We start from the raw sequence: 26,734 nt of genomic DNA on the forward strand, positions 1-26,734 counted from the left end.
GTCATAAAAGCAGAGACTGACAGGTTTCCCATATGATTCCAAAACAAAAGGGGCACTGGCCCAGTGGAAAAAAAAAAAAAAAAAAGAGATGGTGCAATACACAGTGCCTTGATTCAGCATGATCCAAAGGGAATGACCCCTGGAAAGGTAGAAATCTTTCCACATCCTTTACTGAAATACGGAAGGTATTCTAGGTTTTGGTGGTGGTGGTTTTGGCTTTTTCTCCCTCTTGCTTCATTTGCTGGCATGCCCAGCCCTGGAAGTCATCATCTTTTTCTCTCGTCTTTAGTTTTCTGTTCTGCTGTGGGAAATCCCCAAAAGGACCCAGCTTCTCGTCCTCTTTTTCAGCTATAGTAAAATTTCACCTTTCCCAGCCCTCTAGCCACAGAACAGCACCTGGTTAAATGTTATGACCTGGCAGATTCCTTCTAGTACTAAGTTGGAGAAAACAACATCCCTAACATCATATTTTAGTCTGGGACAGGTCTGGTAATGAGCAGGTAAAATGACCCTGCTGGAGGGGTGGTATCAGTGTGTTGTGATCTCAGGCCTGCCTCCAGCATTGGCCATCAACAGGTGCTAGTGAAGTGTGTAAGTACCAAGCAGTCATACAACATTTGCTTTGCTATTATACTCGTCTAGCTTGCGTTAACCAGAGGTTTATTAGCTCCCAGATCTCTAAAAATTTCTCTCCCCTGATTTTTTAGTTGTAGCGAGAAAAGACAGGAAAAGGCTATCACAGATCACTTACATGAGAAAATAAGATATCCTATTTCATTTTTGTGAAAACACACAGGAACAGATGGAGATGATCTTCATCATCCATTAAATGTTGGATTATGCTCTCATATTGGCCTAAGTTATTCAGCAAGGTACAGTCAATCGATATAGCCCCATATGAAATAGCTGATATTATTCTATTCCTTTGGGCCAGCTCCTCTCTCTTTCTCCTGTTCTGTCTGCACAACTCAAGGGCTGCTGCCTCTTCACTTCCAACATGTTCACATTCAGTGATATTCTCCCTTTGGCTCAGCACCTTGTGCACACTCAGGTCGGCCATAGCTCCCATTTCAGGAACACAGAACACACTTATGAACACTGGTGGGAAAAACCCTCAGCCATGCAGGCTCTGAAATATGACTCATTCCATCTTATTTCACAGACAAATACACTAGAAATAGATTTTCAATAATAAAAATACTTCCTTATAAATCTGCATGCTGGGAGGAACACCTGTATGTTTATTTACCAGCTTCCTGTATGAGACATTCGGCCCAAGTGATTTGATGCCATAAGGCAGATATTGTAAACTAATTAACAGTTGTATACAATTCCTTCAGACATGAACTGTCCAGGTTATCACAGTGCAGCAGACCAATATCCAAACACCATCTCATGATATAATCTTAGTAGTGAGGAACTTCCCGGTGCTATAGCCCCCAAAAGAAGCAATATTTCTCACTCCTGCATTTTTGTATCATTGTGCTCCTTTTCAGCTATGATCATCAGGTAAACATGTTTTTTCAAGATATTTTACATTCATTTCAATATGCTTCTCTGAAAATGCTATACTTTCTTTGAAATAGAAAACTATAGAATAACATATTCAGAATAAACTATGACCATACTGTGATTAAAAATACATTTAGCAGGGAAAAAAAAATCTCATAAGTGAGAAAAACTTCTAATTTGTGAATGAACTGATGAGCTACTAAACTCCACAAAGAAGTTATAAGTGTAAGAACACCTAAATACTTTATACCATAACTATGGCTCAGTTGCCTTTTAACAGTGTGCGTTCATTAAACCATTAAAAGCTGTCAGTTCTTATTAAAATTTGTTTGTATATATATATACAAAACAAAAAAGTGCCTGAGATATAAAAGTAAATTTTTTTAGAAGAGGAGGAAAGCAGACATTAAGAGTAGCCAGCAAATTATGTAGATGCAAAGAAAAACAAACACTAAACCCAACAGTGTTCTCTCAACTCTACAAATTAAATTTAACCACCCTTTCCAAATGTTCACTTCAGATGCAAGTATTCAAGAGCAATGAATTCAGCTGAGAGTTCTCAACACTCCAATACATGGGTATTGTTTTTTTAAAAAAATTAATGTTCCTGGACTGCAGCCCTGTCCCTCAGCAATCAGTTGGGTGAAAGTGTCTACAAGTTTTATAAGCACAAATGGTTAAGGAAAGTAAATTCAAAGGCACAAGTGAGCATTCAAAGAAAGTTGTCAGGTTTAGGCAAAAATATTTGCAATCTGAGCACTTACCCACTTGAAAAACAGAAGCATCAAAGATTAGTTAATCATCCTAATTCCAACAGCACACGCCAAGTGCTGGCACAGAACACCTGATGCTTAATTCAGGCAGAACATATTGCTCCCCAACAGCTCTAATGCTCCCCAAATAATCATTATATTTTGGTAAACAATTTTCTGAGCATTAGAAAACACTTTCAGTAGGGAGAATAACCTTTAGAAGAATGGAGAGAGGGTGGCAGTTTCGCTGTAGTGGAAAAAAAAATACAGATAAAGAATAGAAATCCCTGGAAGTGTCATTTTCACTATATTTAAGAGGGAGTACAGAGGCATAAAAAGGGGAAAACCCTAAAACAGTATCCAATTGCCTGGACCTGCAATAATCATTATTGATTTTAACTGTAAAAAAACCCCATATGTAAAAAATAATGATGTCTCTAGTACTTGGTCCCTGGTCTAAACAAAATTGAAGGTAAATATATTGCATAGCTTAAAGAACATTCATTACTAGTTTTAATTGTGATAGTTTGTTAGACATCCAAACAAACAGCTGAAATGTCTGAAGAACAGTAACTGCAAAGACAGTTTTCAGGTCAGCCAGTGAGAGAAGAGAGTTTTTGAAAGACCTGAAGTCCTCATACTTCGAAACAACTTAATAGACTTGGGTAGAGATAAAATAGAGCAACGAGTGTGTTTTCAACATTGGATGAATAAAATTAGATCTTTTAAAATGCTTTAAAGGTTCCCTGCATTTTTGTCCATTACCAAATCTGATTTTTAGTATATACTAATATTTTAATAATTCTGGCTTTATGCATTTGAGCTCCACTGCTGCTCAGAGAGGAAGAAAACAAAAAGATCCTCCTCATGCTACATAATATATGGCTAAAGCATTAGAAACTGAAAAATCCAAAAAAGGTTAAAAAAATGAGACAACCACATTTTAAGCATTACTATTTCAGGAAATTCAGAGATGTCTCAACTTCTGAGAAACTTGCCTTTCATTACAGGTATTACATGTTGAGGATAAGATGCCTACTTTCATTTTTCTATTAAAGTTTTTATATCTTTTTTCTTTCATTTTCTTTCAATAATCCCATAAAATCAAAAGGTCACTAGTTTTGCCCACTGCTTATATCTGACAAATGTTAATACTAAAAAACCCACAGTATTTAGTGGAAAACTGGATCTATAAGAGAAAGTTTTAACTAAGGTTTGCAGCATGGACTTTCAGTTCTTTGCACTTTTGCGAACCAGTGAATTTCCTTTTATAGTTGCAAGTTAGTATAACAGCCACATTTATGTTTACAAACTCTGCTTACATATTAAGCACTAGATAATGTTATTAAAGGAATTTTAAAAGTTAGCACACTTGATTTCATTAATGTAATGACATTAAAGGTGAGCATTTTTACTTCTTCAGCGTGAGATGACTTTTTGATTCACATAATGAAAACCTGAAGCCAAACAACCTGGGTTTTCTTTGCAAACCTACCATATGTTTTTCTAAAATAACAAATTTAACCTTCAAAGATGTGTATGGCATAAAAGAGGCAGTCAACTGGTAGTTTACTTTGCTTTTTATAGACACATTACTCTCTATTTTCACTGAAAAAGGCCACACATGCTATTTTAAAGTCTGATGACTCTGGCCTTTAGTGTAAACCCTCAGCCCCTCCCTGCCTCCTCCTCAAATCCTCAGACTGTCCAGTGACTTGAACAAAGTATTGCTTTTTCTTCACAAGCATCTCGCTCCTAAATCAATATACCAAGGTGAAGGTAGCTTGTCATTTCCTGTCACAGGATACCCTTCTAAATTACTCTTTTTAAGAGTTCAGCAAATCATATTTCAAGAAATGACCATTTTTGCTTCCTTTCTGATTTAACATGTTAAAAATAAACACCAGCCACACTTGTGAAGTCCAGAGCCAGATGAGGGTATTTCAGATCAAAAATAAACATAAAATTATTTCTTCTCCCAGCTATAGCAACTTACATTTGGAGTCAAAAAAGAAAGCAATTCTTAGGCTGGGTATTTTTAAAGACACTTAGAAAAGTAGAAAAGAGATTTGAAGAAATTACAGCAAAGTATTTCCCTTACTTTTAAGATTTTATGTTAGAGCATCCATTCTTGATTGATAAAATCCAAATGTCTAAAAAAAGGCTCAATATATCTTAGTTTAAGCTTTACTAATCTGAAACGTGTTGGAATTAAAAGCAGTTAAAGTTACAGGCTTTCATATCAAGATGTTTTGCTTTGTAGTTCACAATGTTTTAGATGAGGAATTGCCACATATGCTATACTGTTTGCACAATTCTATTCTCTGAGGAAAAATTACAGCCACAAATTCCATGCAATGATCAAGACTGAAAGTCTGAAAAATGGGACCCTCATTTGAGCAGCCAAACCAAAACCTTTGAAGAAGTAATAAGTTTAGATCAAATGACAGTAGAATATTTTATTTGATTTGAAAATTAACTAACCTCTATTAAAACTTCATTTTGATTATGAACAGTTTCAAGCTATAAATTAGGACACACAGAATCATAGAAGGGTTTGGGTTGGAAGAGACCTTAAAAATCATCTAGTTCCAAACCCCCCGCTATGGGCAGAGACACCTTCCACTAGACTGGGTTGCACAGGGAAAAGACATCTTATATGATTCTCAAAACCCTGGCATGGAAGATTTAGGACTTCAGAGGGACTTCCCTATCTCTACAACTCTGGTCATGCCAACATGTGTTTAACCTCTTATACCTGAGCAATTCTGTTTATTTCCAAAGTTAAGCACACACAGATTCTGTTTCACTGATTTCCATACACAGTTAATTTTATGTCTGTCAAGATAATTTTAGAAATATCTAAAGGTTTAAATCAAAGAAAGTAATCAGTAGTCATCCACCCAAAATTACAGCTTTAAAATATTTGTTCTGAGGTTAAAATGAAAAAACAGAGTGTTCAGAGTTCACTCATTTCTTAAATCTAACCGATGCTGAAAAATAAATTAAAAAGTCCTTTTTTTTTGTCTACCACCATTCCTTAATTTCTTAACTGTATTATTTTACGTCTGTTTTATAACAACCTTTCACTACACTTGAGAGTCAAATGTCTCAAATGGTGGTGAAGGGGCTAAACAAATGGTCATTCTTCCTGTTCTAAATCATAAGGCAAAGTATTGACTCTGCATATCTCCTTCTGTACTCTTCTTGGTATAAAAGAAGGACAAAAAAGGTTCGAAAACTCTCTACAATCTACTTCAGTATAACAGCATCAATGTGAAAAGTAAAATGACACACGCCAACACAAATACATGCACACATTTTAAAACAGGGATGTTCTGCACAGGCCTTAATGTAACTCAGTAGCTCAGCCAACTGTTACTGTTAAGTTGCTTTAGTGTTTTGGTCAGTTTTTGAGGTCTCTAAGAAGGCCTGCCATCACAAGAATGCATTTTTTTTTCTTACATTTGTTTAAGATTATCAAACATTACTCAGAATGTGGAAGATTTCCTGTTTTAGAAAAGCACGCCGACAATTTTTAAAAGTGAGAAAAAGCATGGCTTTGCCACATGTTGATTAAGGTTAAGAAAATCTGCAAACATCCTAAAATTAAACCATGGCTATGGTTTTCCACTTTAAAGGGATCTGTCTAGGTCTCACACATGACAGATCTTCATTACATTGGCTATTCCTTCATTATTAATGAACACTCTGATTTTATCCCCTTTCTTGTATAAAGAGTCTCATGAACTTGCAGAGTCTGCTTTTCTTCTCTGAGGTAACCAAGGTCACTATTAGCACACTCAAGGGAGTAATGCAGTGCCTTGTGTACTTACTGCTGTTGCTTGTGTTTGCTAGTGTTGAGATTTCAGTAAAAGCATTATTGCTGCAACATTGAAGTCAGCATAGGAAAACTTGATCTTTGGTGTTTCTTTTCCTTACAAAGTGAAAGAAAAGCTTTAGGGTAAAATATAGCTTTTCCATTAAGCTCCTTTCCCAACTATACAAAATGCTATAAAAGCTACAGTGGCTTTTACTAATTCAGTGGCTGTTAATTTACAGTCAGATCAAAAGGTATGATTAGGTGTTTGAACTTTCTCTTTCCCCACTTTAGCTAATTCCATCAAACAAAATGTCAACCTTATTTTCTCTAACTAAAACTCATAACTTGCTAAAAAAAAAAAAAAAAGAGAGAGAGTTGAATAGTTTTCTATTTGGATCCAAAGTACAATGAGGTTAGTAGAAATACTCTCAGTAAGCTTAAACAGGCTCTGGCTCAGGCATTTGTATGGTAATAACCAGATAACCAAGAAAGACAGACATCTTTCATAAAGTGAGGAGCATTTTACATCAGTGTTTGCCATTTATAATGTTAACATATGGAATCAATGATTTGGAACACAAACAAGAGGCATTACAGTATTTCACTGAAGAGACTAATAGTTATTGAAGTTCTTAATTGATTTGATGAGCGGCCTGCATTTTTTAAACTCAGGAAACCTAAACAGATGGAAATCCTGTTAGAATGTATATGGATGAGTATGGACTTAAATTCTGAATAATCACAAACAGAAACATTCATAGATGCCTCATATTTCACCTTTACCTGCACAAACCTCAAACATTTTGCTGGTTGTTTCTGCCCTTCCCTGTCCCTCCATGTTCTCAGCTTTTCTTCTACGCCAGTCAAGTATCAATTCCAATAGGGGTTAATAAGTGAAAAGTCCAATCTTGGGTTATTTTGAAAATTAATGACAAAGAAAATCAATCTGGATTATAGCCAATTTTTAAATACTGGAAGATTTCAGATTTGATTCTGAACATATTTCACCTTTAATTTTTAATTTCTTCAACTGAGAATTTTGTAAGAATGTCTTAGCCTAGTATGCCTTAGACTTTAACAAGATCCCACATGCAATTAAGACAATTAATGTGCGTTGCACATCCTAGACAGTTCATCTCAAAGTTTCATCCTAGTACTGTATGTCCACAGTAAGCCACTTACTCACGCTGGCACATCAGGTTATTTTTCTTTGCTCACGCACGCAAATACATAATTAGTTTTTTCAAATTAGCACAATCTTTAGTCATAACCGGGGAAAATTTACCACACTTATTTTAAACCCAAAGAAGCTGTCAATGCAATATTAGTGCTTGCATTCTGGTGTGGCTAAAATAATTTCTGAGACCATAGATTGTGCATCAGTGGGCGTCTCTGTGATTGGCATAAAATGGCTACGGTCAGAGTGAGCAGAGGCTTGGACTCCAACAAGCAGCTGCATTTGCCATAGGCTAATGCACCTGCTGCTGCCCACAAACCAATAAAAACCACTAAGGCGGTAACTAGACTTTCAAATCCGTAGCACTTCTGTGTAATCCCCTCCTGCACCACCAGCAAGAAGCAAAATAAATAAATAAAAAGCTTACCGTGCTTAATGCTGGTCAGATGAAAAAATTATGCAAAGGAATGGAAGGGCAAAATCAAAGAGGTTTAGACTTTAGACCTATGATTTCCAATGTGAACTTTTTATTCTAATTGTGGTTTTAAATTATTGTTAAAGATAAAAAACAATCTGAGGTCCCAGAAAGCACATAAACACTTGCTCTAAAGCCTTTATTCACTGTTGTCCAGATTTCCCTTTCCTGTCACGTTCATTTTGTACCTCTCCATTTTTCAGACCTCCTACTTCTCCTCTTTATGGCTATAAACACTCAGTGTCCTGACATTTTCTTCCTAGTCATCACTCTTCTCCACTGAGTGGTTTCTTGTTACCTCTAAGGCTCACTCTGCATAGACAGCTTCGGTGGCGTGTGTCCCCCCCCACTGCCAGTCAACTGTGCTAAATCCAGACATTCCAGATGCCACAGATACTTGTCCATTACATTATCTCCCTTCAGCCCATCTGCTAAAATCAAATTTGCTGGATCGAGGACTAAACAAATGCTTCCCCTTCCCTGGCCTCTGGTAGCACTAAGCCAGCTTAGGGTCAGTAATAACAGCAAAACTTCCAACTCAGGACTTTTGGTTTTGCATGAAGATGCCCAACTCAACAAATTAAATTTAAATCAACAATCGAACTCTCCTGGCATATTAAATACTGTTACAGTGTTGAGAATTATTTAGGAAAACTAATCTTTACACTATTTTAGGACCTAAAAGGCCTAATGTTCAAGCCCTGGAATGGAATCAGAACTTGTTAACAAATAAATAGTAGCAGTAAGTATTTATCAATGCAGTTATTTTTGTAGTCCTCAATAACCACACTGCTATTTTGTATACACATGCACTGCATACCATCTGCTGATGTTTATTTTAATTCACCAGGAAAGGCCTGTGTTTAAGTTGGAATTTAAGTGACAGAATCAGAACAAAAGGAAAAGGGCAGCAGAATAAACTGAATAAATTCCAAATCTGACTTGTAAAGGCAGACAATATAAAAGCTATAATCTTAGTTTAATCCCCACACTTTTTAAACATAGTAATTACTAGACATCTGCTGGTAACACAGCCTTGCTATTGGATAACCTTAATTACCCTGTAATATTTCCTGACACTCCCCAAAATATGCCCTATGGATAATAATTCATTCACGGTTCAGCCCCATTATTAGCTACTAATTCAAACAATCAAGACAAAGACAACGAACAGATGACCTTGAACAATTACCCACTCACTGAACAGAATTTATTTCATGCTTTTCAAAGGCTTTACTGCTTCCCTGGCTTCACGAGCAGCGCTCAAAAATTAACAAAATGCAAGCAAGAAAAGAGCTGCAGAATAAAAGATTTGCTGGGGTACCCCAGCTCCCTTAAACATCATTTTCTTGCATTAACAACATAATGGCTGCGTCAATATAGTCCATTTTCTAAGATTAAATAGTGACCGAGACAGACTGGGTGCCAAACCTGATACAATTGCTTTATTCCAATAGAGCTGTAAGCTGTTCAATTATCTGCAAGAAAAATATTGGGAAACTTGGAATGAAAAAAAAAAAAAAAGGAAGAATTAAATACATCTAGATGAAATGAATGACATTCATGATGCAACTGTTGCAGAAGCAGATACAGTATCATTGACTTCAGTGCTGAAGCAGATGGCTGGGAATGTCTGAGGCTGCTCTTTGGGCTGCCCAGGAAATATTTCAAGCCACAGGTCACACTGTCCTCATTTGAGCTGCCATAACCTGATGCCTTTCTTTCTGATTGTATAGGTAAAATCAAGTGCAAAAGACGGATCACTGCCAAATAAACCTAACCTCTACTACTCTGAATGATTGCTTATCTTGTTTATTTAGAGAAATTACTGTTGCAATGAACATGAAAGGGGATATGGCTTTTTAAATTATTATCACCACCATAATTCAATTTTAGACATTCTGTCTTCAGATTAAGATAAGGAAAAGGCACACCAAGAAGTGTAAAAAGCTGTTTTCCTTTTCTCTGTGCCTCAGTTTGTTCCATCTTTGAGTCCTTTGAAATCCATCTGAAAGCCAAAGCATTAAGGTTCAGTTGGAAATGGAACTAGAATTACTGAACTGCTATGAAAACAATGTTGAAGAAAAAGATAGGGAAAAAAAAAAAAGAAATTGTTAATTCAAATTGAAAATGGAAATTCAAAGTGAAAATGAAATCTGTCTTTTCTGAGGTGGTTCTGAGAATGACATTATCATTGTAAGAATATAGTTGAATTTCTTAAATACTTTTAAAAGTGAATGGCAGAAATAAGATATTATAAATAAAATTAAAACATAAAGAGATGCTACAAAGTTTCCCCGTGCCAAAATCAGAACTATTATTAAAACAATAGTTCCTAAACCCAATCTATTTATATACCCTAATCACAATTACTTTAGAGATAAGATTTTTTTAATGTAAAGTGCATAAGAATGAAGAACCTTGTAAAGTTTAAAGCAGGATGTTTAGTCCTAGGTCCAGCCAAACAATCTGAAAGCCAGAGATAAAAGGACAACTGTAGTTCTCCTTGACCTTAAAAGGTATGCAGTCTGCAAATATAAAGCACTTCAGGAAAGGTGGAGTGGAAAAAGGATTTTTTTGTCTCCAATGGAAAGCACAAGACTGCAATATCTTCAAAGAAAAATATTTGTGTCAACATAGCTTTACAGACTATTTGAGACTTCTTGTTGAAGCTATGCTCTCTGAACATGCTATTCTTATCAATAATGCCTAATAAAACTTCTAAGATATAAAAGTCCACATTCCAGATACGAGGTATACAGGATGAAATTTCTAGTTCTGAGCAGATTTGTTTGTACCTTTCCACTACCCATCTGAATGTCCCCTTCCAGGATGGCACTGAAGTGTCAGCACATCTCTCTACAGTGTCACACTTTTCTAGTGTAGTAACTGTAAGAGGGAGTCCATGGTGAAATCCTCACTTCAAGATTGGATAGTTTTGGAAGGAGTTTCAGCAGCAATATACTGGTTTAAATTTGGTATAGTCTCTTCTGGCCTCAAAAATTAATTAATTACATCAACATTCCTCCTTATCTTCTTTTCCTTTGGTCATTACATCATCCACAACTCACCACTTGGGATTTTCTTTAGGGAGTATGCTTTTTATTTCTAGAAATTCTCTAGAAATGAACATTTGACATTTCCTTTCCAAGATCAAGACTAGCCTCTCAGGTCATCATCAAACATCTAGGAAACAAATTTGTTATCCTGGCTTTGTAAGAACAGTGTTCTCTGTTTCTGTTTCAAAAGTCTCCCCTGTAATGGATTATCAACATAAAATAGTTTCTTGTGGATAAGACAACAAAATAATCTCTTGGCCACGGGTCAGGAATGGCCTTTTTCTTATGCATAAAGATTCAAATTATTATTTTTGAAGGGAAAGTTTGAAGTACACTTGTTATTAATTTCTATAGAGACCAAATTAATGCAACTTGCCTGAAGCTCATGTCCTTGTTCATCCAGGAACTGAAATGTCATGTACAGCAAGATGGTCTTTTCTTCTAATTAATGTGGTCATGAAACAAATGAAACACAATATGCAAATAAGAGCTATGATGATTAAATAAAATGCTGTCCCTCCAGGGAAAAAACACTCAAAATATACTAGTTTCATATAGTTGGTTTTGAGAGGCCCATCTGTTAAAACTGAAAGTATTTTGCTTAAATTACATCTGGTTACTAATAGGTACTGTGTTTCAATTATTTCAGGGAAACTTAAAAGACAGAAGTTTTTGCTAAAGTTAAGGTTCAGAATGAACTGCATAACTGGTTATCCTGTGTTTAATCATAGATATTGGGCCAAGCTCAAAATTAAATTCACATTTCTGCTCACATCCGAAAAACCTCCTAGAAAGTCAACGTGAATCTAGATAACTTCTCTTTATGAATGTTACACAGCCAAAAGACATATTAAAGCTTACAGAACCTCATTTTTAGCCTCATAATCTTATGACTGCTACAAAATGCCATAAAGCCAACATAAAGCAACTAAATTTATTTATGGAATGAAGGTCTTTAAATAAAAATTATTCTTAAAAAACCCTACTGTTTTAATTCAGTGTTCTATTGTTATTCAGTGTGTTTGACCTAATCTCCTGGAAAACACAACAGTACATTGTATGATTATTTTAGAAAATATGCCTTTATTAAGTGAATGTCAGAAACAGGGCATAAAAGTGACCAGATTCACTGAGAAGAATTCTCTTTGAACCATTTCCTTAGCCAACTAGTTCAACAGAGGATGGTGTCCCCTTTCAGACTGAAGAAGGTCAAGCTGTTTAGTAACATCTTCATAGCAGAAATTAGACCTTCCTCCCTGTTATTCAATGGGAATTTTGACAATGGATCTAAAACCATTTTCACCTACTGGACGCTTCTGGGGTCCTAGAGTCCACCACATCCTAGAGTCAGTAATTTCCTGTTCTTGATTACAGTTTCACAGAAAACATCTCCTTTATCCTATGACTCTGGAATTTTTATCATAGTTTTTTTAATATTTATGTTCCAGTGATCCTGGACAAGATTAAAAAGAGATAACGGAAAAGGTGACCCTTTCCTCCAGAAAATCCAGACAGCCAATCCTCTTGTCTGACATGTAGGAAACCAGTAATACCTGGAGTGAATCAGGCTCAAGAGCTGGCATACAACTTTCTCCATCATAAGCAATTGTTGTGATCACCAAATTGTATTCTCAGTTAGTTTTGTCTATCTAGACACAAAGATCTTTTCCACAGTCTCCATCAAAACTCTTGAACTCCAGTGCGAAGTCATAATGTCAAATTATAGCTACTTTTAGTAACACATATTCTGCTGAATTTGATTTTTCAAAGGAGAACGTAAAGTCCCTTGAGAAGTTACAAATACAGAAAGTAGTGTTACTGAAGTGATAAAAAACCATCATTGCTATTGGCAAAGATGATATTCTGGCAGAGCAGACCTTCTAGCTATGAGAGAGTTGTCCAGAACCAGAAAGAACTTTGAGAGCAGCAGAATTATTTTTTCTCAAGGCTTCAGATCTACAAAGGCCTAATTCACACAACTCAATGGAAGAGCTGAACTTCAGTTGTTACCACCTGCTTCTAATTTCTCTTTTTTTCCCAGCTCCCCTTCACATGAAAGCTTATTCTTCTTTCTTAGACTGAATGCTTTTTCCTGCTTATGTTTTCCCTCTCCTTCCTGATCTCATGACTGCCTGCTTTTATCTTCAGTGTAGTCAATTCTAAGTCTAAACCTTTGTCTAAAATGTTTTTTTTTTAAAATTGAAAGGAGCAAACCTGCCTGTTTTTTTCACTTCTCCCTGCTTCTGATACCTGCTCGATTCTCAATGCTGCCTAATTCTTTATTCTTCTTTTCTAAACTTAATCTCTACTTTTATATCCTGCAAAACTTGTTTGCTTTGTCATGTATACCTTTATTCCATACTATCTTTCTTTTCCTATATTTATTTTCATGCACTGTCTTCAGAGGCCAAATTTGTTTTCAATTGCAAAGATTTAAGGATTTCCTCCCCCCAAAATAATACTTTCATTCCTCAGCAATGAAAGTGTGAAGCAAAATGTTTTTTGAAATTAGTAAAGATCATCCTGCCTTCTTCATGGTGAACACCATCTTGAATCATACAATCTTCTCTCTCTGAAGATGAGTGCTAAATTCCTCAAGCATATTTAGAACTTGCATCTTTAGTTTTGCCACAGATGTTACATCACCCTGTTTTCTAGTTTCCTACTTGATGTGAAATCTCTTGCATATTGTACACTTGTAATTTTAGTCTACTGCAGTCGGACTTGAAACATTTCTCCTTGATGATTTTTACATCTGCTCACTGCAGTACAACCTGTATCTCTGCAAGGGACAGAAATCATCATTTCATATATTTTCTGCACGGAGTAAAAACTATAACCACATGTAAGTTGCCATTGTTGGTATAAGGAGGCAGTTTTAGCAAAACTGATGGTTTTTCCATTGCTATGTTGCCCACCGAAGCTCAAACATTGTCTGGCAACTATCCTCAAGGGCAATTGTCTGGCCAACTTAGCAGTGGGCCCCCTGCCATCCTAACAGATGGGCACCAAGTGTAAGTAGCCATAAGACCATATAAGTGCATTTAGTGTGAAACTTGGGGCATAATTCCCAGCCTTGATCACCATATGGCTTTTCCATACTGAGTTTGTGATAAATGGGACGCTCAGTGCTAACTTAACTTTGAACATGAACAGCATTAGGGAAAATAATAAGTAGAATAGCTCCCACTATGTGATAATCAGGGGGTAAGCTTAGAATTAGCAGAAACAGTAGAAGATGAGGGTTATTATACATCAACATCTTCCCCACATTTTTATTTCTGTTGATTTGTTAAGCTTTCCATGACTCAACTTCTGAAAAACAATGAAATAGGCTCCTTCACTCCCTCCAGACACCTTTACAGGGAAAGAGAATGCAAAATTATGACAACCTATGCCTTCAAGAAAAAGACTTTGAATTGATTCAGTCTCATAAATGAACTGAACCTACATTTCACAGTAATTTCCATATTGAATTCTGCAGAACTGTTTTAACAGAGAGGCTCAGGATTTCATAGAATCCTTTACCATAGATATTTTAATGCTTTTTCTACATTCTTAGTGGATATGGAAAGCATTTCACCTCCCTTCAACACACATTGCTTCACACATATCTGATCTAGTGGTCAAGGGAAAAGGGAAGCCAATAGAACCTATGTTTGTGGCCACCATCTTTATTCTAAGCAATTCCAAGTAGTGCATGCCTCAGTGCCTGTGGATTTTAGTTATTGCAGCAAACTTCATTGGTGTTTGCTAACAGAAGGGATTTAAAACAAACAGTAAGTACTCAAATAGGGAATTAGTTCCAGGAATGGGAATCTTAAAAATTCATACATTGGTTTTGAGTATTTTTAGATAGCACTTCTGAGTTGTAGTTATTGTCAATGAAAGATTCTGCTTATGATCTTCGAAGAATGAAAAGAATCTAATTTTATCAAGTCTTGAAAAAAATATGAAAATTCTAAAGAAGCATTCCTCTAGATTTAAGATTTCAAGTGGTAAGAAATCATATGAAAAAGAATTTAACTGGTTTCATTCTTTCATTTTCTATCATACTTTAGAGTGGAGATCATGGTTGATTTATACCACTCTAAAATGATGCTAGCAAAAGGAAAGGAAAAAGTCCCACCTCTCCCATCCCCAGTTACATATCTCTACTGGAAAGGGCAGTGTTGCCCTTCAATGACGCAGGACTTGAGTAGTTTGATTTATTTACAGAACCACTGTCTTAGACTAAAAAGAGGAAGGTTTAATTCAGTATAGGCTAATACAGATTTCGCTGGAAACAGTTACAACTGTGCAGCTGAAAGTCTAACAAAATATATCTCTGTACTCTCAGCTCCTAAATCTGAGAGAGGAACACCTTTCATGAATCCTCATTTGAATTTGTGTGCTTTCCAACCGTATTCAAATAATCAACTCTGCTGGCATGAACGCTCACAGAAAGCAAATGCCAAAGGTGCTTATGTGAGCTTTTCTGGAAACACAATTTAAGTTCGGCCCTTAGAGTTTCAGTTGAAACATTTATCTAATTAGAAAGAGAGATAACTGACAGGCAGTATTTAATCAGAATCCTGAAGTAAGCATATTAGAGAATCAAACACAGTCATGCTTTTAGTTGGCATATACGACCCCTTCCTGAATAAACTTCCTACTTACCTGAAAAAAGAAGACTTAAATTAGTACCTCTTTATGTATTCATTACTTAGGCTACCAATAGCTTGTCTCATATACAGTTAGATATGATTAGAGCCCGTTACACTAATTTCCTCTTAAGAAGATTAGATCTTTTAATTTTCTTTTTAACATATAAAGTCTGAAGCTGAATTAGGTTATGTTTCAAAAATCAGGGAGTTAACTGGACAGCACTATATTTTTGCAGACCTGTGCATTGACAGAAGGCTTCAGTTTATTCATTCCTTGAACAGGTAAGTGATGCAAATCAAACATACCAATAGAGCATGTTCTAGTCAGCATCAGAGTATAATTAAGAATGAAAAATCCCCTTGGAAATACAGAATCTACCACAGGTATAGGGAGATCGAATTCACAACAGAGAGAACGCCTTTGTTCTTCCATTGCAGTTCTGTTAAAAAAATGAGTCTAAAAGTTGCACAGCTTCCTGTTTATTATCTCTCAGAAACTTCCAGGTCCGATTCACTCAATTTATCTGAAAAGTATTTTTCTCAGTTGTCAGCCCTGTGAGACTGACCTTAAGTACAAGTCAAAGCATGGGCTCCTTCTGGTGAGTGCAACTATGAACTGACCTCTGAAAATCACAGCTGAAATTGCCATTACTCCCCTTTCATGATACAATTTACTCCATACCCTGCCCATCCTGAAGTCTTAAATATGCCAAATTCATGATTTGCATAAAGAACAAAAGAAAAAAGAACTTGAGTAAGGCAAAACTAGACATGAAGTCAAAATGAACAGCAAATGTTCTCTAACAGGCATCTATCATCCTATAAAAGCAGAAATACTCTACTTTTGATAAAACTGAAGTTCTAAAAGTTATATCTTTAGGTTACAAACAGAGAGAGACATCTTTACAACAAAACTGATGTGTAGAACTCACTGCCTACGAGAGATTAGACAAACCAAGTTTCATTTGTTCAATGGCTCAGATATTTGCATTCAAAAGTATTATAAACTTTTATATAGCATTATTCATTATAGATGTTTCAGAAAAGGCTTATTTCTGCTTGTGTTTGCTGGTGTGGTTCTGATCCTTGTCAGCCAAAACAGAAATGTGTTGTAATTTAAGCTTTGGACTGCTGGGATCCACTCAACGGCCCAGATAACACTGCTTGGCCCCTCAGTTTGTTCTCTCTCATGTCACAGTTGCACTGAGGGGCTCCCGAGTGCTCTCTGACACCTTTGGGATCTGGGATCAGTGGGACCTGCGGGGGCTGCACTTGACTGGCTGATAGTGGTGCTGGGTCAGGGGCTCCCTCCCTCTACTGCCCCATCCCCAGGGCACCCCGACAGCCACGGTGCTGTAGGTTGCTGCTGACTCCTCCCAGGTACTCTGATACAAAACACAGTTCAATCCTCATCAGCCTTTACCAGCCCAAAACTTGTTCAGAATGGAAAGAATAGGGGCAGGTTCTGTTTTTTTTGTTTGTTTTATAGTATTCATCCTAGGTCGCGGGTTTATGGAGACTACTGAATAACCTGTTGCCCATAGTTGCTTATAATAGCAATAAAAATTTCTAAAGCCCTTTTGAAAAAGTAATTAAAAAAAAATCCTTATTGTCTATCTTGTAATAAGCTGGCAATATTTTAAAATGTGACCAGATTTTTCTCTAATAAGTCTTGCTCTAAATTGTTAAAGACACAAAATTCAAAAATTAATGCAATAGAAAAAATTTTTTAAGGAAATTATTTCTATTTCAAGTCTTCTTCCTAAAATACTTTGTTTTCTAAGATATGGATAATTTGTTCAAAATCACAAACTGGACAGTGTACTACCTCTTTCAGATTCCACTTTCATAATCCACAGAATCTTTGTGTTTTATCTTTTGTTAGAAGACTCTGAAGTTCTTTGATGCATGCACATTATTTTCTAGTGATTGCCACCACATGAAAAGGGTGTTAATCCTCTGCTAATTAACAACTTGTTGAGGTCAATGGGGGTCAGAACTTTACATTTTTGGATTTGGTGAATTTTTCATTCACTGGACTTTCTTGTTCTCGTCTGTTCAGGTATTCTGTAATTTTTTTCCTCAGTATATTTTATTCCATGTCTGTAATAGCATCCCCTTGCCGTCTTAGCCCAGTAAGAAAATGCTAAGAGCTTCTTGTATGACATGAGATTCAGTCTCCACGTATTTTTCTACTCTACAACTACTTTGATTAAAAAGACTGTTGCTTTATGCAGTTTAGGTGGTTTCTCTAGACAGGAGATGGAATTTCCATTGTTTTTGATAGTCATACTACATGTTTATGAAAATAATACAATATTTCTAAAAGATTGTTAAAATATTATGAAAGGTATAAAAACCAATTCCTATTAATGGAAAGAAAATGAAAATGGTCTTGCTGCTGTTATTTACTCAGTAAGTATTTATATTTATATATATATATGTATTTCTTCATTACCGTATTAATCTGAAAAGTAGTTTAATTAACTCCAGACAATTTTAACTTCTTTCACTATTACTGTCACTGAGCACAACAGTTTGCATAGTCAAAATTCTATTATTCAGATTTCAAAAACAGTTTTGTTGTTTTTTCAGCTGATATCAAGACTTAAAAAATGGTAGCTTGCTTTAGGGAAATGCTATAAGCCAAAAATGTTCTTATCTAAGCGACATTAATAGGCACCTTATTTTTTCATTGCATGTCTGTGAATTGTGCTTTTTTAATAAATACTACATAATAACTCCTCGGAGTCCTGAAATGTAACTATGCTGCCCTATCTGTGTATGTTCTTAAAAGGGTTCTGCAACTCAAAGAAAAGTAGATAGCAAGATGGTAGATGTTTTGTTTTGCATTTAGTTACCACTAACTGGAAAAGGTGCAAGAGAAAAGGCATCATAGAAACAGTTTAATAAAACTTGGTGGGGTTGGCAGAAACTATGAAGAAAAAAATGGAAAGAGCCCCAAAACAGTCCATATCCCCACAGTAATATAGAAACAGGTCTAGCCTTAGTAATCTTGCCAGTGAATTCCACAATTTTATGACACACTGTATGAAAAAGCATTTCCTTTCATAGTAAACAAATCTACTCTTTCTATCTATTTCTCATCTCTTCAGATCAAGCTGAATCATCCCTTGTGAGAGAGGCAGGGAGCACAGGCATTCCCAATGTCTTCTCTACCACCTTCAGTACCTTGCAACTGTTTTTCCTCATGGCCCATTTTAATTCTCTTTCTTGAACAATCTATCATCATCTTTGCAGTCTCCTTCACCCCCAAAAAATACCTGCGTTTACTTGACAGTTTTCATCACTATCTGAGCAACCGATATTTCTAAAAGACTCAAAAAAGGATGAGGAAATTCTCTTTGGAAACACTGTTTCTTAGTCTAGCTTAAAATTAAAACAAAATACTTGGAAAGAAAAGGAAAACCACCACCACCACAGTATAATTTGAATTACAATTTTTCCAAAAATTCCTTAAAAAGATACAAAACCATCTAAACTGAAGTGCAGACTTAGCCACACGCCCGTGTAGACAGTGTGACTGATTACATGCTATGTAAACAGTATTTCACAGACAGTACTGTAGAGACAGATGATAGACCATTAGGACAGTTTACAAAGGGAAGTGAGCGGTCTTATTCTTTTAAATCTTGATTAAGGAAAAAAAAAATGATTGTATATGTTGTTGCTTGGTTTAAAATGATTTTTGTTATCTGAAGCTCAGTAAAATCTCAGCACAACAGGGGTGATTCATGATTCAGGATGTGCCTATTTTTTTGGTGACAAACGAAATACCTCCAGGGTGCTGAAGTTCTGTGGCTCTTACTCAGCCATTGGAAGGATGAGAGGATGGGGGTTTCCCTGAAGTACCCTTACTGAGTGCACACCTTTGGCTCCTGTTACAACGAGGTACTGATTAGCTCCATAATTATTTTTGAATAGTTTTGACTGTTGAGAAGAGGCAACTTCCAAGATTTCACTTATGCACATATCTGTTAAAGTGAAAATAGCTGAAGAAAGAACACTTGTCTTTCTTTTCATTAGTCTCTTTCCAAAACTCTACTAAATAATTTCCCCTTTTTATTAAATTATTAAGACCACTTTTTATTCGTTCCACTATTAATTTGTAGTAATAGATTTTCATGCAGATAAGCCAGTAATTCACTTGAAAGTCCATTCTCTCCTTAACACATGAGCCAAGTTAGGAATGTGAGTGTAAATATTGGTATTAAAACAGTGCTATAGTTTCAGCATTTGAAGCAGTTTCATTACTTGAGAAATTGAAGTATCTTGATAAAGTTAAATTAGGCCACAAAAAATATATATTTTTTTTTAAAAAATGATGACCTAAATGGTGAATTGTGACAGCAGCCAAGTAAATAACTTAACAAGAAAAAGCTTTGCAGAATATTGATTTAATGCATCACTTAAGCAACAGAATATCTCAAACCCGCATTATCCATGCTCTATTTCCCTGTACCTTGGACAGTTTATCTATTCACCTCTCTCAAAGGAACAAGCACATATTTCTACATGGATTGTTTGTCTATGATGTACAGTTTTTAACACTATGATAAAATTAATCTTTAGTATAATTCTATTTTTGTGAAAGATACTAGTTTATAGAAATTTTGGCATTCTGGAATTAAAAAGTTACAGAAATTCAACGAAGATACATCAATTATCATCTTTACCCTGTGAAAATACATCATTGCAAATTAAGGATTTTCACTCTTTTAAAAGACCTTAAACTGCCTTTCAACTTAATTGCACAGTTTGTAAAAGAGCATTAAAAAAATGTCAAAAATCTGATATAAAATTACAGTGATTTTAAATTATGTCTTAAAATGCTGCATTCAGGACAAACACTATAAGGATAGTGCTGTATCTCAGAAGGAGGGACAAAAAGCCGGAAAAAATACTGGGTTTCTTTCTTTTTTTTTTTTCTTTTTTAAAGAAATGAGTGAAAAAAATCTAATTTTTTATAACAGTCTGTTTCGCTACCCAAAGCAGAATCTGGTGTTGCAAAGATTATTTAAGCCAAAACTCAGACTCTATCAGTGTAACGCCATTTATTATGCATGAATGACAGCTTGATGGCTAGAGAGGCATCCGATATGAATTCTCTGATTTCCTCTCTGTGGCTGCAGAGGTGGAGCTGCTGCTGCTCCCTGGCTCCATGTCACCCAGCCGCCACGGCAGGTTCTGCACGTAGACAGGACTGCTCTGCAGCACATGCTTACACAGTTCTACCAAGGTTCTACAACGACTATTATGCAAGAGGGCCTTCCCTACATGACTATCCTGAGGAGGCACTTGAACCACCTATTATCCAATACTTCTGATTTTCCATGATTAAGCACTCAAATTTATGGAAAATGGGCTAAGAGTACCTGTACCACTCAGCAGGGTAACAGAAGCCCGAAGAAAACGATGATTTTTGTGGCTTTTTTCAAGAACGTGGGCAGTCAGAACACTGTTCCCAGGACAGGGTTTGAAAAACTTTTATTCACACCACCTTCAGTAATTTCCATCACTGTTGCCTGGTGTCCAAGATATCTGACCAGATATCAGCAAAGAATATGGAGGTAAATTCAGTCCTGGGGAAATGAACCACTACTAAAATCTGTTTTAGCAACACCAATTTCACCAGTGTAAAAAAAAAAATAAAAAAAATTCTGTTTTAAATTTTCAGGTCCCTTTTCAATCTTAGAGGAGGTGGTCACAAGGTCTTACTGATTTCCCTCCCACCTTTCATACTGCGGTAAAAATCTCCCAAGCTATTTGCTTTGTAATATCTGCAAAGCAGATTTAAGGAATTACAGAAGTTACCTCCTGGCCAGTTTTATTTATCTTTTACTGCTAAGAGAGGCTATAAGAGCATTGTTGGAGCCTATTCGACCACCCTTTGCGATCTCTCCAGCTGAGTAAGGCAGGGAATAAGACTCATCTGTTCACCTCATGTTGATTTGTCATTTGACATCTGTGTCAGAGCAACACCCTGTAAGAGCAGACACTTTGATGCCACTGCAGCTTTATCTCTGTCAGAACTAGAGCTGGGTGGACTATTTACTGTGAATAATTTATTCAGTAGATTTCACCCTTTCTTCAGTTTAAGAGTTCTCTATACATGTTCTAATTAAAAGAGATAATTGGCTTAATACCCAAGCACTTCATTCTTACTTGTTCCCTTTGTCCAGAGGTGTCCCGAATAAAGGCAGGGTGAAATCCTGATGCCACTTAAGACACTGAAACTCACTCTTCTCCTTGATTTCACTAAGGTCAGGATCTCAGTTAAGGTCCCTCAAGCAAGAAACCTCCAGTTTAGATTGTGATATACCACAAATGAGGTCCATAATTAAACAGTGGGAAGGAACAAAAGATACAGAGTGAGGGATGGAGTAATAAGATATTTAAATATCCTCATGATAGCTCTATTGAAAAAAAAAAGTAAAAAAGGCAATAGAGATTATTTAAAGAAGGATGACATTCAGGAGGGCTCAGGGTAGGATTTTATTCCCCTACAAAGATCAGACAAATATGTGAACATATTTTTGTGACTGCAATTATTTGAACAAGTGCAGTTTGCATTGACTTCCTCCCTCTACCCCCCCCCTTTCCTCTGCTCTGCCTACACCTTGTTCGTTAACCAAGATCAAAACCCTCTCGGTAAATGAATTCTCCGCTCTTTAGTGTATAAGAAATTCATTAATCAATACCGAATATATAATTCAATATATAATTAAAGATAAAATGTCATTACTGGAGTAGCAGTTCTGTTCAACTATATAATAATCTATTTCTGAAAGCATCTCTACCCTGCATGCACCTAGCAAGGATTGGTGCCTGAAGGTAGTATTGAACTATATTCTCTGAAATGCCTAGTGTTTTGCTAGCAATTTCAAACTCCTCTGTACTTCAACATTCAGTCACTAAAGTATGCTGCTTAAATTATTAAATCCTTTTAATTTAAATTTTCATAAGCTACCAGAGGAAAAATGTGCGTCCTTAAAGTAACAGGTCTGGCTTCCTGCAAGGAAAACTATGGTATTAGTATTGCTTTTATGCAGTATTAACACCCCCTTAGGAAAATAACAAAATTAATTATTTCATTAAGGAGTAAAATGTGGAGGGCAGATGGTTTTAAAAAAAAAAATCCTTTTGAAAATGTCTTGGTTTAGGACCACCCAAAATTGGAACAAAAATGGGATAAACTACCTATTATCTTAATCCCTAAAAGACTGAGATATCAGAGGAGAGTTATTAATCAAAAAATGGGAGACCTCATTAGATCAAAATTATTGGAAAATATGAAAAAAATATCTCCAAGATTTATTATATTGATCCACAAATAATGTTACTTTGAAAAATTTGGAATATATTTTTACTTTAATATATTTTTACTGAAAAAGATGTTGCAACTGCTATTGGCTTGTTTCCTAGTGATGCTTTAATCTCATCTAAAAGACTGCACTTCGGTTGCAGACTCTGTAGTAGTGGTCGGACAATGGAGGGAATACTCTATTTAATTTAGTGTGAAATATATATAGTGTTAAATACTTAAACATTCATCTGTTTTCTCTGTGAAGAGAGAGATGGTTTATCCCAGGGAATGCTTGATTCAATAAAAAATATTGAGAATTAGACCACACAGGAGTTTTTCAACCAAAAGACTTCTACATTTGAAACATGAACTGCTAAATACTACTGTTTTCCACCAAATACTGGATTGCACAAAATATTGATAAGTTTTAGATTTTGCAACCAATCTTACACTAGAAGGAAATTAAAATGCCAGTTGTATAGTTCTATAAGGAAATATAATCAAAGTTTGATAAATAATTTATAAAATAAATATGTTTATATATTATTGTGGGTTAATTGGGGATGGAAGAACTTGTATCTGAAATCAGAAAAAGCTACATAACCTTGTAAGAGGAGTCTGAGGGAAAAAGACCTGTTGTAGTCACCAAGTCCGACTGCCCTTACAAAGCTTTCATTTTTTTGGGTGAAAACTGAGCCACCTGAGTTTCAGGTATATGTTTTTTGGGGTAAATAATTTGTTTATACTGAAAGGACTTAAGGGAACAAGTGACCAAAGAAAAGGGATAAAAATGAAAGGATTAAAAAAAAACCCAAAAATTGAAGAAATTACCCAGGAAAAAAAAAAAAAGCATTTAAATCACCAGACTTTGTGGAATACATAGATGTGATACAGAAATTGCTCAAGTAACATTCATTTTAATGGTACTTACGGGTTTCAAGAGATTTTGTATGTTTTAAATTTGAGGTTTATCAGATGAAAAGCATGGTTGATTCTACCTTTGTTGATCAAATCTTTCTGAATATCATAATTCTATGGCGATCTAAATATAGACAATATTTAAAACATTTGCATCACTCAATTTCATCTGAACTATACTGCAGTTACCAGCCCACTGTTTACATAACCTTCTGTTTTATTTAGAAATTTTCTCCTACAAACGCAGTTGCTAACACTATATTTTAATTTTCACTTGAATAAATTTGTAAAAATTTTAGAATTGATTAGCTGAAAATCCTTGAATTTTTTTCCCTAATATTTTAAGTTCATCTGAAAAAGATATTGATGAAATATGAATTCCTCACCAACAATCCTGTAACCAAAATCAGGTTGATAAATACAAAAAACTGAATAGCTCAACATATACATAAATTTCAACACACAGATCAGGAACCTATTGAATCTGAGATGGTTTTTTGTAGTGGTTAAATTGCAGCCATATTATCTCAGCTACCATCAAAAGTTGTCCCTAAACAGACAGAAGACCTGCAGAGGAAACAGGAGTAAGTTCTTCTGACTTTCACTATTAGTAGGATACCAGCTTCCTGTCTGACTGCTGAAAATCTTCCCAGTATCTCATGTGGTTTCGTTCACTTTTTTTACATAAAGAGTTAGAGGAGAAAGACGAATGAGAAAAGACCCAGTTGGAAAAAACCACAAACAAAACATAACCCCCTCAAGAACCCCACAAAATCAGTTATGATATTAGCAGCTTAGCTGGAGAGTTTTCTTTATGTAAATGGTAGATACTGCAACCTGGCCAGCTGGTTCATATACAGCAGAGATGACTTGCTCAGACAACATTTCAGCTACTGTCACCCCTCCCAGTGCAGGAGATGAGAATAAACCTTTATTCACAAACCTCTTGTACCAGATGCAATTGAAAAACAACTCGTGTTCGCTAGGGCTGTTCTTAACTAGGGTATACAAACATTTCCAGAATATGTGCACACACTGAAAGTGATGTACATGTTTCCAGGCTTTGGTAATTACTCTCCATGAAATGGCTTTTGGGTGCCCTTTGTCCACTTGCCCTCCCTCAATGATTTTCAATGACTTTGCTTCTTCTCTGCCTTTTTCCAGTTTCTCCAGTATCTCCTGGGATATTTGTTTCTGACTGATTTCTTCTTTGCTTATACACTACCAACATCAAGGGATTTTACTAGCTAATATAGGATTGAAACTTTAGCGATTACCACCTACTGCTGTATTATAAAAAGCAAAGGTGTATAGAACAGCAAGAATTCTCTGGCAAAGTTGTAAGCAAATACACAGTCTTATAAAGTTCAATTATTTTCCACTGAAAGAAAAATGGAAAGGATTGAAAGTGCTGGGCAACATGAAATCTGCAGCATACACACAACAGAACTCCATTTAATTTTCTAAGGAAACAGTTATGTTTTCAGAAGTAAACATTTACATAATACAACAAACTGCACAAGTGCCTTTATTCTAAGTGTTTCTGAAAGAAATTTATCTGAATTTTTGATTTTTGCTTTTCTAAATGTAGTATGCATTACTAAGAAGAAGCCAAGAGGCAAATCTGCTCCTTCTCCCGAGTAGTCATGGAGCTTATATTTACACAGGAAAAAAATCACTGGCTGATTTGCAAAGTTGTTTGGGAATGCACCCTATACAAGATGTTCAAGTCCATCCTACTTTTCCACACCCTCACAAAAACCACATGCTCTCTAATACTTCCAAAGAATGAAAAAGCTACATTAATAACTATAAGTTCTAACTTCAGTCATTTCTTTTTTTCCTAGAGTTCCTGCCCAGGGGACATTGAAAATTCTTAGGACCAGGACCTGTATTAAACAGGAATTATGTGTCTCTACCAATCTTTGCTAGATCAGCAAAAAAAGCTGAAACCCCAAAAAACCCTAACCCAAAAACCAGAAATAGAAATCTGTTCTGTCAAAGGATGGTCACAGAGGACCACACAGCAGTAGCAGATCTCCAGACTCTGACAGCCCAGTTCATACAGCAACGTGTTAGCTCACATGTAAAGCATCATCATAATAACAGAATTTGCCAAGTAATGTTATTTTCCACATTGTGGTAACTTTGTGATGCTCTTTTCCCTTGTCTCTTACAGTTATGAACTCTTCTTTGGTAATAATAATGGAGAAAGAAGCAACTTATTATTCAAGGGAAGTGAACATGATGTAGCTTAAGTCTTCATTTTGCTTTCTTTCCAATAGACATGATACGGAGAATAAAATGTCCATTTAAATACACAAGTACATGTAAAGATACATTTCTCTCTCTGGAAACAATGAGGTAAAGTATTAATTTGGTCTCCAAAATACCAGGAGTCACAAAAATGTCTGCTTGTGTCATCCTTTGATTCATGATTCAAGAAGTGCAGTTAAATAATCGTTGCTCCAGATTCCCTAATTTTTCATGAAATTCACTCATGAATTATTTGAAGAAAGAGCTAAACAATACTAAATTAATTCAGATGTTTATTCCCTTTCTTTAAATAGTTTTGCAGCATTTTAAAATCAGAAACTGACATACATGAAAAAGATGTATTTAAGAAAAGACCATGCACTGGTCTTAAAACCAAAGAGTTTACTGCTCTCTGGAGTAAGGGGGTTTTTTTATTAGTATTTCTTCCCTCTTTAATTGAATTAAACAACAACAACAAAAAAAGGCAACCAAAATTATGAAGACCACCAGCACTGCAAAAAAAAAGAAAATGTCTCCCAGGGTTTTCAGTTCTCTTCCCTGAGTGTTCTGGAGTCCAGATGTGGAAAGCCCAGTGGAGCCAAAAACATTTTTGGAGGGTGGAGAGAAAGTTTTGATGCTACTGCTGTAGCCTTATTTTATCCAAACCAGACAATTATCTTTCTTTGTGAAGATTAAAAAGCCAAACAACAACAATAACAAATTCCACCTTTTGTATACTGTTACTAAACATTATTTTTAAGTGAACCTGCTAAAGAAAAATAAACTCTG

At 35.7% G+C, this 26,734-nt stretch overlaps 1 long non-coding RNA gene across 1 annotated transcript; it reads left to right on the top strand.

Annotated features, from left to right (window-relative positions):
- The first annotated feature begins 89 nt into the window (after positions 1-89).
- LOC116790652 lies at positions 90-15,711 on the top strand. The gene is made up of 3 exons (XR_004358440.1): positions 90-147; positions 14,654-14,796; positions 15,681-15,711. It is a non-coding gene; the product is annotated as an uncharacterized LOC116790652 (long non-coding RNA).
- The last annotated feature ends 11,023 nt before the right edge of the window (positions 15,712-26,734 follow it).

This window comes from Chiroxiphia lanceolata, chromosome 9, assembly GCF_009829145.1.
Source record: "Chiroxiphia lanceolata isolate bChiLan1 chromosome 9, bChiLan1.pri, whole genome shotgun sequence".
Taxonomy (NCBI): domain Eukaryota; kingdom Metazoa; phylum Chordata; class Aves; order Passeriformes; family Pipridae; genus Chiroxiphia; species Chiroxiphia lanceolata.